This window comes from Triturus cristatus, chromosome 4_1 (assembly GCF_964204655.1).
Source record: "Triturus cristatus chromosome 4_1, aTriCri1.1, whole genome shotgun sequence".
Classification (NCBI taxonomy): domain Eukaryota; kingdom Metazoa; phylum Chordata; class Amphibia; order Caudata; family Salamandridae; genus Triturus; species Triturus cristatus.
The window spans coordinates 92,068,478-92,089,488 of NC_140585.1; the positions used below are offsets into that span (position 1 = coordinate 92,068,478).

Here is a 21,011-nt window from a genome sequence, read left to right on the forward strand (position 1 = left end):
AATACTGATTTTCTTAGGAATTCTTATAGCTAAGTAAAAAAAGGCCAATCCCAGGTCGATGTTCCACTGGAAAGTTCATTCCCTAAAAAAAATTGGGGTTTCACCTTTCATCTGCATCAGCCATTTGAGAGGTCTGTGGTCAGTTTGGACAAGGAACTGGGTACCACACAGGTATGGTCTCAGCTTCTTCAGGGACCAAACTACAGCAAAGACCTCCCTCTCAATGGTACTCCAAAGCTGATCCCTGGGAAGCAACCTCCTGCTTATGAAAGCAACAGGCTGGTTATGGCCATCATCATTGCTCTGGGATAGGACCACTCAGATGCATCAGTATGCACAGTGAACTGTTTGGAGTTGTCTGGAGCTTTGGGAATGGGTGCTGAGCACATTGCCTCTTTCAGGGTGTCAAACGCCTTTTGACAACTAAATGTCCTGTTGAAATTTTTGGGCATCTTCCAGGAGGTAAGTTCGGTGAGGGTTGCCACAATGGTACCAGAACCCTTCAGAAACCATCTGCAGTACCCAGTGAAACCAAGGAATACCCTGACTTGGGTCTGGGTCAGGGGTGGTTCCTCCATTGTGGTGTTGGGGTGTTGCCCCCTTACTTTTTGCTCACCTGACCCCCATATTAAATGTGAGGTGACTGATTAGCTGCCACGGATGGTCCAGGCTGGTTTCAGCATCCCAGAGGGCAGGTCTTAACCCTTCCTGGCCATGCTCAGAATTAGGTCAATGGGGTTGGACACCCCTCACTCTTCTTCTGGAGCACTACCACCCATATCCAAGCTATCCTGTCCCTCTGACCTATCAGGATTCTGAAGGTCATCCTCCAGAAGCAACTCCTTTTTAGGGTTACTGCCTGTCTTGAGATTTCTAGATGAACACAGGGTCCTACATTCCTGGAACCTAAGGTCACTGTATCTAGAGGACTGAGCCTCACTTTGCTCAACAACTAAATACATGTTACTAGGTGTAGTGTGGTGTTGCACCTACCTACCTTAGTGAAACTAAACTTACAAAGGTTAGAGAAAGGGTTGTTCTGGTACCTTGACAACCAATCCCAAAAGTTTCAGTATAATTTACTAGATTAACAAAAGTATTATATGTGCCTAGCTAATGATGATTTTTCATATAATCTTCAACCAGATCAAGTGGTAAAACAGGCCAGGCTTAAATCCCAACCGCAGCACTCCAATGTAGGAGGCTGGCTTAGTATATGATGCATACTTATTCAATTGGTGCACCTTGCACTGATCCAGGCAACCCTTATGGTGATTTTAGAGGTCTTTGATAACCTTTGCCCCTCAAAGAGGTGTGGAGAGCAGCCATCAAGCTCATATTAGAGGAGTGTTAAGCAGTTTGTTTTACCATCTTCAAACTGTAGTGCGCCAAAGGCAAGCCTGTCTGCACCCGTCTGCGCCAGTCTGCGCCCGTCTGCGCATGGACCGTGCACAGCGCCAGCCAAGCTGCTGGTTTTAGGTGAGTCCCTCTTAACATGTACACATACTCATGAGAGAGTTTGCTGGCCTTTTCCACCCATAGGCTGCACTGTGCAGGCCCGAGTTTTATTCGTGGCTCTATCCCACACCCCTGGAAATGTCATGTTTGCTACCTTGAGCTCTCCTACGTTAAATCTAAATCAACAGGGACTTCCCTTAAAGCCCAGTCGAAGCTTCAATGCACGCTTATTAACGCACACTCACTCATCAAACATAAATTTGAATTCTCCAACTTTGCTGAAGAGCAGAGGCTGGACTTCCTGTTCATAGTAGAAACCTGGGCAGATGAAGCCTCTGGGTCTGACCTGCTGGTAGCCATTCCACCTGGCTTCACCATCTGTAGGAAGGACCGTAAAGGGAAAAAAGGCTGGGGACTCGCAGTTGTCTACAAGAATCACTTAAAAGCCACATTTAATGACATTCCCACGAGATTATCATGTGAGGCACTCGCTTCCCAAATAACTATTAGTCACACCCACTCATTCAATGGGATGCTCATCTATCGGCCCCTGGACACAGGGCCAACTTTCTACAATCCCTGGGGCATCTATTAGAGTACAAAGTGAACTTCCAGGATTATACTATACTTGGGGACTTAAAGTTTCACTTGGATAATGCACAAGACAATGACTCAAAGGCCTTGATGGACCTTTTCACTAGCGTTGGTCTGACACAGTTGATAGACGGCCCTACTCACAGAGCCGGCCACCTGCTGGAGGCGGTTTTCTCTGATTGTCCGCTTTTGAAATTTAACAGGCGCCTACAACTACTTTGGTCGAACCATGCAGCGGTCCTGCTCACTCATACCCTGCCATCTGCTGCAAGTAATAAGTAGGTGCCTATAAAAAGCCAGAGCCGTTTTCTCTGGCATCGCCTAGATCACACTGAATTATCTACCAAACTTCCAGTCGTGATACACCACATCTATCCGCTGGCCCAGAAAGAGCAGCCTTAGATTATCATGACTGGATCGGGTCCTCAATACGGGCAAACGTTCCGCAAAACTCAGGAAAAGTCACGAGGACAGCCCCCACTGAACCTGGGTTTTCGGATGAGTTAAGACTTCTTAAAAGGCAGTGCCGCAGGCAAGAAAGGCGCTGGAGACTCATTTATGATCCCAAGGGAAAAAAGCGCTACAGAGAAATACTTACCCACCATAAAGTTAGGATTCATACTGCAAAAATTAAGTATTTCTCAGAGACCGTTGACAAAGCGAAGAATAATGCCAAAGAACTGTTTGTCACAGTTAAAAAACGGAGCCAAGTACAGGTATATAAAGAGACGATCCTGGATCAAGCCTTCATTGACATCCTGGCTTCCACCTTTTGTAGCGAGGTTCGGGACATCTACATCTGTGCTTCTTTCCGAGTACCCTCCAATTACTTACGAGCACATGGTCAAACTTCTCACTGCCACCAAATCGGGCTCACTATTGGATCCATGCCCCCCTAAGATCGTAATCTCAGTTATCAAACCGATAGCCAGACATCTCACACAGCTATTTAACCTTGTACTGAAAACTGGTATCTTTCCCAAATTATGGAAAAAGACCTTCATTTTGCCACTTTAAAAAAATCTAATTCGGACAAAACAGACCCCGCCAACTATCGTCCAATAGCTCGTCTGTCACTTCCAGCAAAAATCCTTGAAAAATACATGAATCAAGAACTTACCACATCTATCAACAACAACAACATTCTGGATCCTTCCCAATATGGTTTTCACGGTGGTCACAGCACAGAGCTTGCATTGATTATGGCCACGGAGGAAATTAGGCGGTCGGTAGATAAGGGAGGCATGGCGGTACTGATCCTTCTGGATTTGTCGGCAGCATTCGACACAGTGGACCATGGTCTCCTACTATATCACCTTCAAGAACCAGGCATTGCTGGCGCCACCCTACAACTATTTAATTCCTTCCTTTCTAACCAGGTACAATTTGTGGAGATAAATTGCCTGAGTTCTCAGAGTTTTAATCTTCATTGTAGGGTTCCACAGGGCTCATCCCTCAGCCCGACTCTTTTCAATCTGTATGTGGTTCCCCTGGCCAGGCTTATCAAATCCTTTGTATTTGCCATGGTGTCTTATGCCAATGACATGCAGATTATAGTGTCCATCACAGAGGACCCTCGCAGCACCATCCACAACTTTCATGCCTGTGTGAGACAGGTGAGCAAATGGATGTCTGAAAACTGCCTTAAACTGAACTCCAATAAAACGGAGGTTCTTCTCTTTGGCAGAGATGTCTCCCATTGGTCCTCATACTGGTGGCCTAGTGAACTTAGAGCTCTCCCCCCTCTAGTATCCAAGGCTTGGAACCTGGGAGTCATCTTTGACACCACTCTCTCATTCTCCCATCATGTGAATGCAATCACATCAGCCATCTGTTACATCCTAAAAATTCTGAGGAAAATCTTCTGCTTTATACCACCTGACCTACAGAAAACAGTAGTCTCAGCATTAGTGTTGTCTAGGCTGGACTACTGCAACGGCCTCCTGACTGGTATTATTAAAACCCTTCTCATCAAGATGCAATTCTTGCAGAATTCAGCCACCTGCCTGCTATTTAAATTACCTAAATATGCTTCTGCAAAGGTGGCCCTTTATTCCCTCCACTGGATCCCGGTGGAAAAGAGGATTAAGTTTAAGGTCCTCTGCATTGCCTTTAGGGCACTGCACAGTCAGGGTCCTGCCTATTTGATGGACCTCTTTCGTTGGTATACTCCTCCCAGAATGCTGAGGTCTGCTTCCCATCGGCTGGTGAAAGTACCCAAGGCACGTCTCTCCAACTGGGGTGGAAAAAGCTTTCGATACATTGCCACCAGATTATGGAATCAATTGCCACTCTCATTGAAAAACTCATCAGACCTGATATCCTTCAGGAAGAGTCTGAAGACCTGGATTTTTTGCAGGCCAAAAGCTATGCAGTGATTAGTTCTCTTCTTTTTGATTCCCCAATGCTGGCTGGAGATTAGATGTCAGCGCCTAGACGCCTCCTTGTATTAGTGCTCTATATAAATATATAAATGAATAAATAAAATAGTGCAGGTTAGATGAAAAAGAACCACACAGTGTTTATAAACAATATTCTATTTATTACACAGCACAATCACTAACACATTGGTAGATCTCCTACCCAGAGATCTCAACACAATACACAAGAATACTTCAGAATAAAACGGTAAGTCGCACATAAATACACTTGTCTCCAGGGGGAAACCAAACCATATACTAAGAAAGTGGAATGCGAACTGTAAAGGAGGTTTGGACTTGGACCAGAAGACTCGGAGGAGCTAGGGACATAAGGAACCACCCAAGGTAAGTTCCTAAGAACCCCACAATGGCTGTGTGCAGAGTGAAAACAGAGCTGCGTGCCCAATGGAAGTCAGTAGAGAAGTCGTAGTTGCAGTTTTAAAGAAGGACCATTCCCTAAGGACCCGAAGAATTCCCTTAGAGGACAGAAGGTTGGAGAGAAACCCCACCCATGGATGCCCCAGGAACCAGGTTACCTGCACAAGGGATGCCAGATTCATGAGGGTGAAGAGACGTCTGAGCCTGCTGTAGACAACAATGGAAGACTTTGAAGAAAATGCCTTTGGAGAAGTTCAAGAAGTCATGTGCAATCTAAGCATTGATTCTGTAAGTGAAGAACCCGTAAGCAGAGGAGACAGGGTCTATGCCACTCGGAAGTGACCAGGAGGAACTAACATAAAATGCCCATCGATGTCCAGAGGTTCAGGCGTGATGACAGTGACTCTGCTGCAGTAGCAGTGAGGACCAGGAGACCCTGAGGAAGACCAGCAGCTGTGTGCAAGCATTCCCACTTCAGATGTTGGTATCCAGGTGGTCGGTGTCCGGCGGGAGCACCAACAAGTCTTGGTAGCCGCAACTGGCGTGGAGAACAAATATAGACAAATGTCAGGACCAACAAAGTTCAAGGGACTCACGAACAGCAAGAGAGTGTGAGCAGGCCTGAAAAAACAGGGGAGCACACTAAAGCTAACGAAGACCCTCAAGAGGACCCACAGGTCAAAGGCACAGGAGTCGCAACAGGACCTCTGGCAGCTAACCAAAAACGAAGGTCCACAATGCCATGACTCCAGGGAGAATGCTGATCTTGGAGGAGTGAGGTGTTGAAGGCTGGAGCTTCTTGTAGCACGAAGATCTCTGGAGTGCAGAGCCAACAAGCCATGGTAACAGCAAGTCGATGCATTGCACAGGGGTTTGGTCCCAGCGGTTGCGACAAGGGATACTGTCTCCAAAATGGCAGAGAAGACATGTCAGGCCTCGAGGGAGTTGCAGAACCACCCCCTGTGTTGCTGAGCCTCGGGAAATCAGTAGGATGACTGGAGCAGCAGACTGGTCAGCTTCGTTGCCGTGCCTACAGATGCAGGGAAGTAACTCCTTTACTCCAAGGGAGATTACTTTGTATGTCCTTGACCACAGGTCTTCTGGAGATCCTGGATGAAGCACAGACACAGATGATGCAGAAGACTTGAAGAACAGCAAGATCGGGAGCAGCAGTAGTTTTCTCGGTTGCAGTTTCCGTTCCAGTCGAGGTCCAACAAAGTCCAGGTGTCCAGACATGTTACAGAGGTGAGTCTTGTTCCAGGAAGAATCTAACGGCAAACCCACAGGGGAGCCTTAATTACCCTAGGGAGAGGGCTGGAACGACTTGGCTGTCGGTCCCAGAGAAGGGGCTGGACAGAGGGGGAGGACACTCCCATGGTCTTTCTCCAGTTTCACACCAGAACAGGAGCCAAGGGCTCCTAAACTGGTTCATATTGGAGTATGCAAGGAGGGCACCAAGTGTGCCCTACAAAGCAGTCGTGTGGCGCTCCAATGCACCCGCACCCCAGCCCAATACAGTAAGTCCTGTCTCTGAGGTGGTTGCACCTCCCTGCGACAAGAAACCTGCAGCAGGAGGGCAGAATCATGTCTCTGGTCAGCAGCAGCACTAGCTTGCTAGCAGACCCTGAAAGGCTATTACGGGGAGTACAGAGGGTACCCTAGGAAGCCCCTCAGTACATGGGCTCATACTTCCAACACTGGAATCGGTGTTGGGTTGGTGTATGATTCAAGCATGTTTGATACCAAACATGACCAGGTTCGCTGCAGCCATTACATAGTCAGACATCTCCTAATGACTGATGTCAACTTTATATCTTAAAATAGCTGACTGCACTTACAAAGACTGGAGAATCGACTCTGAGGTTTTTAGGGGTGACTGGCTCATTTAGGGGTACCCTCACCCTTTTAACCAAGCACCCTGCTCTCAGGACTGAAGGGCCTACCATAGGGGTAACTTGTATCTTTTAAGTGTATTAACCTAAGATACAAGTAAACTTATATCTGTGGTGAGTGGTGCAAGCACCATCTCACACAGGCTGCAATGGTAGGCCTGTAGTCAGAATTTAAGTGGTCTCTCATGGGTGGCACAATACATGTGGCAGTCTATGGGAGACCCCTGGTGTACCTATGGACTATACTAGGAACTTACAAGGGTACACCATTAGCCAATTGTGGATGTACCAAAGTACTTACCAGAACCAAGTCAGGGGAGAAAGCACAGTTGCTGGGGTCCTGATTAACAGGATCCCAGCAGAATGGGTCTAAAACACCCTGACACCAAGGCAAAAAGTGAAGCTAATCATGCAAGCAGATTTTACATTCCTACAGTAATAATCTTTTATACAAAACAATTAGTCATGGATTCAGTCTGTGAGTGTGTGTAATCATTTCTTGCCTGAGTATGTACACCAAATGCTTAGCACAGCCCTATGATAAGGCTAACTGCTCGACAACTCTACCACAAATAGAGCTTTTAGTATTATCTACTTGAGCCTCTGTAAGCCTCTATTGATCCACTGGACTCTGTGCACACAATACCTTACTTTGGTATAGGATGTACCGAGCCAGCTTTCTACAGTGTGTGGGATGGGGAGCCATCCAACGCAGGGGGTGGCCTCCCCACCAACATACTGGCATGGCTCAGGACCTCTGCCCAAGCTGGGACTCTCTCAATGTCACAGGAGTTGAGCCCGGAGGCGGATGGCTGACATACAGATGGGATGACCCTCACTCTTTGCCACTTACCTGGTTTGTCCTGGTCCCGTGCGGCCGGGCTGAAGGTTAAAAGTTTCTTGTGGTCCCTTCTGGTCCTCTGGAAGGGGCCGGTGGCAGTGGGGTTGCCTGCTTCTGTTCTTCCGGGAGCCCACCATGCCTGCGGGAGGGGCGGGGGGCTCTCAGGCCAAGTGCATGGTAACACTCTTCAAATTGTTGATCCAGACTCCCAGAGGGAAAGCTTTGATGGGGCACTGGGCCATCTCGCCACATGAGAGGTGGATGGAAGGATGGCGTCGCCTTCCTCCCGCCTCTCCTGCACCTGCAGGTGACAAACGTTTTGAAAAGTTACCTGTGACTCTTGACAGTCGATCACTTGGCTTGTGCGTCAATGAAGAATGCAGCTACCTGCGAGAATTTGTGTGACTTGCAGGACACATTGATAATCAACACTTCAAACTCACCTTGCGGGCCAGGGTTTCTCCTAGGTCTATGCCTGTCTGAGGGTTGGTCGATCGCCAATCGCCATTGGGCATCCCCGGGGCACAGCTGTGGCCATCGCAGGGTAGCTCTGCTCCCTTTGTCCCCCCACAAGGTCAGACCCACAATTGCCCATTGAAGGATACCTCCCCCAGTCCTGTCATTGAGGAAGACAGCCTGGCGCTCCTACCCTTCCTTCCCACTTTAGCGGTGTACAGACTGGTGACTGGACCACCCTGTGCCTGTCGCAGGTAGCCTGACTGTGCGAATGTGTGCTGCCTGTGGCTGTCTATGGTTTCCCATTGCTACCCCCCTGCCCCTGCCTCTGGCGCCCACCTCTGTGGCCGGGTCCAGTGGAAGGCCACCCCCTGCCAGGCCCCCAGGTGCTAGCCTGCCAGCATGGGCCTCAGTCTCCATTCCAGGAAAAAGGGTGCGCTGCTGCAACCATAGCCCCTGCAGCCCAGTGGCCGGTGTTCTCTGGCCCCCCCTATGCTTCGGCATCCAACTACCTCAGATCAGACGTAGCTTCCCACTGAGTTTAAGCATATTACTAAGTGAAGGAAAAGAAACTAACCAGGATTCCCTCAGTTACAGCGAGTGATGAGCCCAGTGATAAATTCTTGCCTGGCCGTGGGTACGGTAAATGTGGCATACAGAAGTACGACTCCCCGGCATCGCTCAGGGGACCCAAGTACTTCTGCCCGAGACTCCCCCACAGATGGTGTTAGGCCAGTAGCAGCCCCTGGCATGCCATGATCGGGTCTTCTCAAAGTCACTTGGCTTGAAAATGCAGCCTAAAGCGGGTGGTAAACTCCATCTAAAGCTAAATACGAGTGCGAGAGCAATAGCCAACAAGTACTGTGAGGGAAAGTTGAAAAGAACTTTTAAGAGAATTGAAGAGGGCGTGAAACTGTCGAGAGGTAAAGGGGTGGAGTGTGTGCAGTCCACCCAGAAAATTCAACATAGCGGGATGGTCGGTCACCTGGAAGGCAGATCTCCTCTGTGGGACGACTGCGCAGTGGCACCCACCCCTGCAGGCTACATTTCCTCCGCGGTGCTGTGCCTCAACTGGCTTCAAGTCGGCTGAGAAGATTTCAGGATGGCAGGTGGATCTCCACTCCGGTGGAGAGTGTTACAGCCCCATGGCTGCAGCTCTGTCATGTCTGCGGGCTGAGGGAGATTCGACTGCCTCTGAGCTCTCCCCCAGCAACCGCCCCAACCACCTGTCGGGGTGTGCCGGGGTGCCCTTCTCCCAGTGCAACAGATGACTAGGATGGACTGTGCTCAGTAAGCCTCGACCACATCATGCTGCAGGGCCAATGCGGGTGCCAGGAATCAGCGGCAATGTCAGTTACCTACCTGACCTGTCTTGAAACATGGACCAAGGAGTCTAACACGTGAGCTAGTCAGGGAGCCTAGTGAAACCCTGTGGCGCAATGAATGTGAGGACTGGTGTGCGCTGGCTAAGGTGGGATCCTGCCACGTAGCCAGCAGGGGCGCACCACCAGCCCATCTTGCCCACTCTTTTGGGGTGGTGGAGCATGAGTGTCGGTGAAAGGACCCGAAATATGGTTAACTATGCCTGGGCAGGGTGAAGCTAGAATAAACTTTGTTTGATGTCCGTAGTGGTCCTGACATGCAATTCGGGAAAATAACAAATCGAACCATCTAGTAGCTGGTTCCCTCCGAAGTTTCCCTCAGAATAGCTGGTGCTCAGAACCCCCAGTTTTATCTGGTAAAGTGAATGGCTAGAGGGCTTCGGGCCAAAACGATCTCAACCTATTCTCAATTTTTAAATGGGTAAGAAGCCTTGCATTGAAACGGGCATGGAATGCGAATGCCTGATGGGTCACTTTAGGTAAGCAATAATGGCACTGCTGGATGAACCAAACGCAGGGAAAAGGCGCCCGATGTCAATGATCATCAGACCCAGGAAAAGGTGTTGGTTGATATAGACAGCTGGACGGTGGCCATGGAAGTCGGAATCTGCTAAGGAGTGTGTAACAAATCACCTGCAGAATCAACTGACCCTGAAAATAAATGGCGCTGGAGCGTCGGGCCTATTAGTGGCACTGAGAGCTGCGAGGGGTAATTCTTGCAAATAGGAAGGCCACAGTTGTGTCATTGAAAATCCGGAGCTAGGGCCCGGGTGGAGTTGCTGCAGGTGCAGATCTTGGTGGGGGTAGAAAATATTCAAAAGAAAACTTTGAAGATTGAAGTGGAGAGGTGGTCCATGTGAAAAACAGTTGAACATGGGTCAGTCGGTACTAAGAGATGGGTGAGCGCCATTTGGAATGAATGGGTGATTGCTTCTTTTACCTTCAGCTGATCAAAAGGGTTCAGTTGGGTTCAGAACCCTGGACTCGAAGTGGCCTTGCATTGTCCAGTGTGGTAATGCAACGATCCTGGCAAAGCCAGCCGGAGCCCCAGGGATAGTTCTCTTTTCTTTGCGAATGGGTTTGCCCCGAGATAGAGGCCTAAGCCTTGGAAAGCATCAGAGTTCCAGCTGCATCTGGTGAGCTCTTACTGGTCCATGGAAAATCCAGGAGAAATGGTGTAAATATCGCACCGGGTCATACCAATATCTGTAGCAGTTCTCCAAGGTGAACAACCGCTGGACTTTTGGCACAGGGGAAGTAGGCAAGTCAGATCCGTAACTTCGGGAGAAGGATTGGTTATAATGGCTGGGTCGGTTGGGCTGGCTTGATCAGGCTGGGGCGCAAAGCGTGCTGGCCATGTGCCAGGGCTAGACGAGGCCCCGCCCTCTGGGGCAGCTGCAGCTCTGGACATGAGCCGGGCAATTCCTGTGAATTTCCCCCCAGTTACGGTGGTCACCTCTTCCTGTGCCCCTGCCCACGGTGCTGGCCGGCGTTCTACCTTGGCCGGCACCTAGCAGCTGACGTAGAACTGGTATGAAACAGAGGAAACAGACTGTTTAATTAAAACAAAGCATCAGGAAGGCCTGAGGCGGGTGCTGACACAATGTGATTTCTGTCCAGTGCTTTGAATGTCAAAGTGAAGAAATTCAATGAAGTGCAGGTAAACAGCGGGAGTAACTATGACTCTTGGTGGAAGAACTATGACTCTCTTAACCTCTTCCCAGTCATAGTGGCCTTTACATCCAAGTGTTCCTGCTGGTTACTGTCTTTATACCACTACAATCATTAAAGAGTAGTCTATAGAGATCGGCCAGACAAGGTTCTATCATGGCAGTGAGTATGAAAGTGAGAAATGGCGAAGCTACCAATCACATTTCCAGATGGGGTAGTTCCTGGTGATTAAAAACCTCCTTAAGATGGCGAAGTGAGGTGCTGTCTTTTCCACAAATTGTTAACCTCCTTACTGATTTTGTCAATCCAGGACCCAATTCTAACAATACAACAAATAACGATTCAAATCACAATATGTCACCTTGTTCACCTTCCGTAATAACAGAAGATGAGGTAACCAAAATACAGCAGAGAAAACATTGAATTTGTGGCCTCCTCAGCCAGAAGTGACACAATTGCATCAAGACTTGAGAATCTACCTGATGTTTATGAGTTCAACAATAGACTCAGTAACAATAAAAGTGATTTCATCAAAAAAGTAATTGACTGGAAATATCCCAATGACAAATCTAACCGTGATCTATGTGGAGACATAATAAGAACTTTCAAAGAACTTAGAAAGCATGTCTCAAATAAATATAGAGGATTTTACCTGAAAACATATTGTTCAAAATGTGACATGGAAGCTGAATTTCACAACATTGCATGCCACTATGCAAAATGCAAAGGAAGAACAAGAAAAGGAGGGCTCCAATTTCTATGTAGTTTTTGTGACCTCAGATTTGGAACAAAAGTTGGAGTGTCACAACATGCACATCCAAAAGCACAAACTGATGCTATTAGCATTAGCAAGCAGCAAACCATCCAAATTGTGGTCACAAGAAGAACTATAAATGCACTCATGGTTCTGCATTTTTATAATAAAAACAGGAAACAAATTGCAGAAAAAAGAAGGGATTCAAGAGATGGAAGTAGAAAACGGCAAAGGATGTACTGCAAGCATCCAACAACACTGAAAGGGACTCCAACGATGAATCTGAAGTATCAGCGGAAATAATAAAAGAAAGCTGTAAAGAATTTATCAACAGAAAGCGTGCATCAAAAATCAGAAACTTTGATGATCTGAATGCCAGAATTTCAGAAGTTCTGTAATACTCCCAAACCACAAAGCACCATGATGCTGCTATGGGCCTGATGGATGAAATTGTGACTATATTTCAGAAAACACCAGCGATATAAGTCCTATGCCAGTCAATCACAATGAACTTACAAGTGAATCTAGTAATGAGCCTATGAATACTGCTCAAGAGGAGCATCAGAATGCCTCTGTTCAAATCAATATACCAAATAAAGATAAGAAAAATGGAAGACTTAATAGAACACAAAAGAAAAAGATATGCAAAAGGCAACTATAAGGAATACTATGAAATGTTTATGAAAGACAAGAAGTAAATTGCCAGGATAATCACTGATGGTGCAGAAGATGTCACTTGCCAAATCAGTGCTGAATATATCTTTCAATACTACAAAGATATTACAGAAAAAGAGAACAAGAAAAATTCATCCTTATTGATAGGATACTAGAAGAACAAAATGTTGAAAGATTATCAAAACAAATTACACTGCTTGAAAGAACTGCAGCTTTCAAAGACTCTAACTTACATAAACTGTGGGGCCTGACAGGATTAGCCTAAATGATCCAAACAATGTTCACAATAAACAACCAAGGCTGCAGCCTAAAATATTATCGACTTGGTTAACTATGAGAAGAGTCCCAGAATGTACAAAGAAAAAACGTTCCATACTAATCCCGATGAATGTACCAATCAGTGAATTAAAGAGAATAAGCAACTAGAGACCCATTACAATCAGTATAACATTCATAAAACAATTTAAAAGAAATCTTGACCAAAAGGCTTGCCTCATTCATCAATCTGAATAAGAGACAAAAAGGCTTCATGAAGATGAGAGGTTGTCTCAAAAATCTGACTCTTCTTCAGAATATTATAAAAGAGCCACCAAAAAACAGACTCACTTTCAGTGGTGTTCATCGCCAAGGTTTTTGACTCTGCCAACCATGGTCACATTCTATAGAGTTTCAAAAGGCACAGAGTTCCTTCATACATCATGGATGTAATAAAAGACTTATATACAGACTCAGCAACGTCTTTCAAGTGAAAAAATAATTAATCTACGCCAGAAATAATAATTAAATCCTGAATAAAACAAGGTGACTCGTTATCCCCACTGCTGTTTAACATTGCCATGGATCCCCTAATGTGTGAACTTCAGAAAAACGACTGGAGCTTTACATTCAGCGCAGATGGTTTTATTGAGCAGATCACTGCTCCAGCCTTTGCCGATGATATAGCGATACTCAGCAACACCTGAGAAGGAATGAGAACTTATATGAAAATTATTAAAAAATGGAGTAAAGCGACAGGTTTAAAACTAAATGTGAAAAAACACAGATTTCACATGTCATAACATAGACAAAAACCCTGGTGAATAACTGCAAACTATGGGACTTTGAAAAACAAGATACTGAGAATATTCATCCAGGTGATAGTGAGAGATACCCCGGAGTGAACTTTGATCCACACACTGGCCATACAAGTAACAGCAAAATAAATGAGGTTCTCACAAATTGGGCTCAGAACTTGACAACTTACCACTGAAGCCCACTGTAAAATTTGAAATCTTAAGCCGATATCTGGTTACTAAATTGTCAGTTACATTTGAAGTGGCAGGCACAAATGCAAAAACTCTAAACATTCTGGACCAAACAATAAAGAAATATGTCAAACACTTCCTTCTCCTACCTGCATACACATGCATGGTCTACTCCAAAAGATCGTATGAGGGCATCAGTGTACCAAAGCTATGTACAACAATTGAACTCAACAAAATCAACAATATACAGATAAACTTCACATTTGTACATTGCTCACTTGTACATATAACCAGGAGAAATAATAAATGAAAAGATTGATATCATCAAAACACACAAACTTAACATTCTAGACAGTATATTGCTGAACTATGATTTGCAATTGTTAGCAGCTTATGATTGGAGAAAATAGGAATTTGAGAAATAAAAACAATCTCCCTGTCCAGGGTGATGCTATTAACTATATGGCAAACAATCCAACTTCAAATTTTTGGATTAGCAAACACACCAAGCTCAAGAAAAACCAATAGATAGCTGTACTGATGTTACAAGCCAATCGTCTGTACACCAGAGAAAACATAATTAGAGGAAGAAATCGAACATTTACTACTCGCAGATACTTTGAGGATGTTTGTGAAACAATTGCTCACATTTCAGGTACATGTCCTAAACCAAGGACATACAGATCAATAGACATATCAAAATATTGGAACTTCTCATTGAAAGAACTAAAAGGAGGAGTTGGATGACAATATAGGGAACCTAATGTGAAAAACAGTCAAGGTGAACTTTGAAAACCGGATGTAGTATTTACCAAAGATGGTACTGCTGTAGTGATTGATGTCTCAATTTGATATGAAAACTCACAAAATTCACTTGAACTATTTGAGAATAAAGTTAAATATTATCAAGATTCATCACAGGCAATCACAAATTTCACCAGCTGTTCCACTGTGAAAGTTCATGGTAATATTGTAGAATCAGGGTATTTAGCCTCAATGTAATGATGTTGCTCTGGCTGATCTTGGTTTACAAATGCCTTTCCCATTCAAGAAGAATGTTTGCCTGACTACTTTAACGGACCCTCTTAAAATGTGTCAAGTATTCATGGAACATTAACTGTTAAACTCAATGCTCAGATATACACTGTTTTGCACCACGAAGATTTCATTCATGTTAATATATTGCTTTAAGAATGTTTATTTGTTGATTTTTAAATCTAGTATAGTTACACATTTAGAGTTTCCATACAAAGTTGGTTACAGTTAACATGTTTGAATGTAAATATGTTTTAGATTTAGGAATGTTTAGTTACTAGTTTTAGAATTATTATAGGTGTGAGTTTGCAGAGTGGTGGAAAAAGGGAGCGCGGCCACTGAATACCTTTCAGCGAACCCACTTCGTGGGACTTACTGGAGTTAACAGGTGGGGTAGTTGGCCCCCAAGCACCTTCTGGAGCCAAAGGGAGTTCATCCCCCTACTAGTAGTGGGCTAGGAGGTGTGTTTGCAGAGTGGTGGAAAAAGGGGGAGTGGCCCCCAACAACAATCCTGCTGTGGGGTAGTTTGCCCTGAAGGACATCTTTGGGGGCCAACTACCCCTCCTGTTACCTCCAGTAAGTCCCACACAGTGGGATTGCTAAGGTGTTTGGAGGCCACGCCCCCTTTCTCCACTACTCCGCAAACACACAGCTGGTGGTGTACTATTGGTTGGGGGATGAAGTTCACTTTACTCCTGAGGGACCTTGGGGGCCAAGAAGCCCTCCTGGTACCTCCTGTAGGTCCTACACAGTTGGAGTCCTGAGGTGGTTGGGGGCCCAGCCTCCTTTCTCCACCACTATGCAAATTTGACTGCTAGTTAAAATACTTAGAAACTCACGGAAAAAAACAAAGGTTACAGAGACATTATAGTTAGGCTCAGGTGCCACTCGTACAAAAACGTAGAAATTCAGCCATTATAGTTAGTGAGCTAACTATAACTTTGCATCCCGCAATGCACTGCTTATGACCTCAAATACTACATCACTCGTGACATGGTCAGTGACATCACTGATGACATCTCAAATGACATTACTGATGACATCATCCATAACATTTCTGACTCATCCACTCACTCCCCCATATAACCTTTCATACACCCACTCCAACTACCACACTACACACTCAAACCCATTTTCACAACCATACCAGTACTTACACAGCCACTCACTGATCCATAGATCAACATAAACATCCACTCACTCACCCATACAGCCACTCATTCACCCGCTCATTCACTAATACATCCACTGACATATCTACTTATACACCCATACAGCCACTCACACACTGAGTCAGTCCCCCATAGAATTACTCACACACCTACTCACTCACCTATACAGTCAATCACACAACCACTCACTCACCCATACAGTTAAACATACTCAGTCACTTACTCCTACAGATACTGTAAACTCACTCACCTATACAGTCACTGACACAAGAACACACTCAGCTATACAGCCACTCTTGCATTCATTCACTCACACATCCAGTCACTCAAATACCCCGTCATTCACCTATACTGCCTTTCACATACCCAGTAACTCACCCATATACCGTTGGCACATGCTCTCACTCACTGACACAGCCATACACACACTCAATCACCCATACAGTCCCACACAAATTCACTCACTAACCCATATATCCACTGACTAACCCACTCACTCATCACCCACCCACACTCAGACCCCCATAGAGGTACTCAGACAACCAATCACTCACCAATACAGAAACTCACGTACCCACTCACACACTTATAGAGCCACTTAGACACTAACTGACAGACAGATACACACATTCACACAATCAGTCCCTGTTAGAAATGGGGGTCTCTAGTTGGCAGAGGTAGGTACATTTGACCAAATAAGGACCCTCGGGTAAGGGGAAAACACACTCTAGATAACCCCTGCTCACCCCCTTGAAAGCTTGGCAAGAGGAGACAGGCTTATCCTCAAGGGAATGGTTAAAGTATTTGTACCAACACCCACTGTAACACAGTGTTAACACCACAAATGGACGCCAAACAGGTTTAGAAAAATAAAGGTTTCTTTATCCAAACTTTGACAGGACCAAAACGACAAAAATCCAACATATGCGTATTCAGTAAAGTGACTTTTCAAGGTGTTACCACCAATAACTTCTAGGTTCTGTAATCCTCGGTGTAATTAACCAAAAATGTCGAAAGCACAGTTCAGCACCGACACACGGTGCTCTTCACAGACTCTCACCACGGCATTGCTCCAGGTAAGCGATTGCAGAAGTATGCCGCCAAATGCTTTTAAATCAGGTAAATAGCTTTAACATGGGCCCCGGTACTGCCGCTCCTTTTGGGCAAGTACGGGCCAGTGAGATCATGCGAGCGGAGGCTCTCGCTACGAAGTTTGGAGATGAGAGCAGTCTCTCACAGACACGCAACCCACCCCAGGCGGTGACACACGCAGCGCTCTGGACTTCGGTCCGAGCTTCACCTGGGGGTTGCTTCCTCTCTTCTCCTTTCCTTGCAGATCGATGTCCCACGGGGCAGCTCCGTTGACAACAGCTGTTCCACACTGAGGAATCCCGGTTGCAAGGTGACGCCTCACATCGGATGCCAGCGCAGCTCATTCTTGGGTGCTTCTCGATCTTGGGCAGATGACTCGGGACAGCGGCGGTGACGGCTCGCAAAACTTCTTGGCAATTCACGGCTCGGGCCAGGGGCTGTGAAACACTTGCAGTTCTTTGTAGATGACGGTTCGGGCCAGCGGCGGTGATTTAGCAGCAGTACGATGGTTACGCTGCAGGGTTCAGTGCGGTCATAGTGCGCTTTGAGGCACACAGGTACAGCGGACCACACAACAGTCTCAGGCTGCAAAAAGCACACACACACAGTGCCGCTGAGACAATGGGGGCATCTTTGATGTTCCTGAGTTCCCACAACAGGAGGCCAGCTCTTTTCAGGCCCTTGGAGACTTTCTCTTCAGGACGCAGCACACAGCAAAGTCCTTATGCAAGCAGGGGGGACACAGCACACAGCAAAGTCCCTCGTCCTCTCCTTCATCAGAAACAGCAAACTGCAGGCCAGCCCCAGACAGACAGCAAGGGCAGTACTCATCCTCAGTCTCTTCAGCTGTCCTCTTTTGCAAAGGTTTCTCTTGATCACAAAGTAGTCTAAAGTTCAGGGGTTTCAGCTCTAATATTTATACCCCAAAATGTCTTTGTTCTCTTTGTTTAAGGGATCCTGAACCCAGTCCAAACCAGTTCTGGGTGCACTCTCCCAGTGCACAACTTCTTGAATGAATGAATGAAATCTAATTTGTAAAGCGCTTCTAAGCCCAATGGGCGTCAAGGCGCCTAACCAAAGAATGCTAGTTAGATCAAATGAACTTGCTTACTGGTAGGCCTTGATGAAACACCAGGTTTTGAGCGCTCTTTTAAAGAGGGCTAGTGAATGTTGGGCCTTAATCTCCGAAGAGAGGGCATTCCATAATCGAGGGGCCACGTTGGAAAAGGCCCTGCTGCCCCATCTGACTTTCTTGGAACGGGGAACTACAAGAAGATTCATCTCGGAGGAGCGGAGACACCTGCTTGGGATATAGCAGGTTAGCAGGGAACCTAAGGCATCAGAGGATCCGGCCAATAGGGCTCCATACACCAAGCATAGAAGTTTGAACGAGATCCTATGCTGGATTGGAAGCCAGTGCAAACTCTTCATGGCTAATGTAGCCGAGGAAGCATTAGGTACAGACAGAACAAATCTTGCTGCAGCGTTCTGCACAGCCTGAAGGCGTTGAATGAGACCCTTGTTGATATCTGCATATAGTGCGTTGCAATAGTCCAACCTTGAGCCCACTAGCGCAACCACAATCTGCTTACGAGCCTGGGGGGAAAGATAGTGAATGATTCTCCTAAGAATCTTGATAACCCCCCAGCAGGTGGCCACCGTTCTATTGACCTGGGGAGTCATAGTCAACGAGGTGTCAAATATAACGCCAAGGTTCCTGGCAGAGTGGGATGGAATAGGGCAAGTTCCCAAAGATGGGGGCCACCACTCACTGGACCAAATATCCTGATTCTTACCAAAGATCAGGACCTCGGTTTTATCGCCGTTCAACTTTAGGGAGTTTTGAATCATCCATTCGGAGACTGCTTGCATACAGTTCCTAAAGTTGACGCGGATGTACTAACCGAGTGAGCCAGGGACACCATGATCTGGGTGTCATCGGCGTATGACACCACCTCCATCCCCTGCGATTTCACAAGCCTAGCAAGTGGGGCCACGTAAATGTTAAACAGGGTCGGGCTCAAGGCCGACCCCTGTGGAACCCCACATTGCAAGGATTTAGCAGGGGAGAGGAATTCACCAAGCTTGACCCTCTGCTCTCTTATATCTAAAAAAGAGGACAAAAGGCTCAGGGCCGGACCCGCCACTCCTACCTCCCTCAGACGTGATGCTAAAGTCGAGGGAGACAGGGTATCAAATGCTGCTGTTAGATCAAGTAGGACCAAAAGAGTGGTCTGACCTTGATCCACCTTTGTTCGAATATTATTCACCACCATAGTGAGTGCAGATTCCGTACTATGGAGTTTCCTGAATTCATGCTGGGAGTTGTCCAGAAACCCAAAAGAATCCAGGAAGGCAGACAGATGACAATTAAGGTGGGTTTCGAGCATTTTGGCTGGGGCAGGCAGCAGAGATATGGGTCTGAAGTTTTTAAGCATTTCTGGGTCCAGGGTGGGCTTTTTAAGCAGGGGCTTCACTATCGCCTTTTTCCAGGCTGCCGGAAAAGTACCCTGTGCCATAGCACCATTCATCACCGCCATCAGAGGCGGTAGTAGGGTGTCCCTACATGCTTTCAGCACTTTCAGGGGACAAGGGTCCGAAGGAGAGGCCGACTTTGTCCTGTCCAACAGAAGATCAAGCTCCTCCAGGGAAAGTGGCGGGAAATGGGTGAGGGTCTTAGTGGGATCTCTGGTCCAGGACTCCAATTTTGCGAGGGCCAAGGGAGAGTGAGCCCCCAAGGTACTCCTCTGTGTTTCCAGAGCGAGATAGATATCCTCAATTTTATTATGGAAAAACTCTGAGATTTTATTACACAACTCCTGTGAGCCCACAACTGGATCAGGCACTTGTAGGGAAAATAGGGAGTCCACAATCATAAAAAGTTCCCTAGATGATGTGATTCTTCCTTTGTCAGTGTGGGCCAGGGTCTTCAGACACACCACAGGAGGTGGAGCCGGTCTTTTGTGCAAGGCAGGCATAACCCTAGCCAGACCCAGGTGCTACTCCTCCCACCACTCCAAATGCAGATCGGCCTATTCAGCCAAGGGCTGACTCATCCAAACTCCTGGAGCCACCCCAGCCCCTGTCACTCGAAAGCCAGACAGTCAATCCACAAACAGGCAGAGGCACACAGGAAGGTAGGTCAAGAAAACAGCCACCTTCTAAAAGTGCTATTTTCAAACACAGAATTTAAAAAACATCCTTACTAAAAGATGTGTTAATAAATTCTGAGTTCAGGTATACCAGACTCCAATTTTCCATCTTACTCCTATGGGAAGATATGCTTGTAAAAATGTCACAGAGCATTCCCCATTCTCTCCTATGGGCAAGATAGCCTTTCAATAGTGAATAATGAAATTGGCAGTGTTTCCCATATGATGCACCCTGCCCAGGGAGGTACCTTAGGCCTACCATAGGGGTGTCCTATGTGCAAGAAAAGGGAAAGTTAAGGACTGGCAAGTGGGTACACTGTCCAGGTCAAAATGGCAGTTAACAAACTGCGGGCAGGCACTTCGGTGGTAGGCCTGAGACATATTTTCCGGGCTACTCATGTGGGTGGCACAATCAGTGCTGCAAGCCCACTAGTAGCATTTGAGTTACTAGCCCTGGCACACTCAGTGTACTTTACTAGGGACCTACTGGTAAAACAAATATGCCAATCATGGATAACCAATCACAATAACAATTTACACAGAGAGCATATGCACTTTAGCACTGATCAGCAGTGGTAAAGTGCCCAGAGTCCTAAAGCCAACTACCACAGGTCAGGAAAAAGTAGGAGGAAGAAGCAAAAAGTTTGGGGATAACCCTGCGAAAAAGTGCCATTTCCAACAGTTCCTCACCCATACATTCACTGAGACATCTAATAACTCACTTATACAGTTAGTCACGCACCCACTGAATCATCCAATCAGGCACTCATACACCCACTGATTTACCAATACACC

The 21,011-nt window shown here is 46.4% G+C and overlaps 1 protein-coding gene and 2 pseudogenes across 5 annotated transcripts in view; all 3 read left to right on the forward strand.

The window, feature by feature from the left end:
- LOC146839631 (uncharacterized) overlaps positions 1–21,011 on the forward strand; it is a 606,426-nt gene that overhangs the window by 329,202 nt on the left and 256,213 nt on the right. The window lies entirely within an intron of this gene.
- On the forward strand, positions 7,919–8,072 carry LOC146839632 (5.8S ribosomal RNA; annotated as a pseudogene).
- On the forward strand, positions 8,571–10,662 carry LOC146839633 (28S ribosomal RNA; annotated as a pseudogene).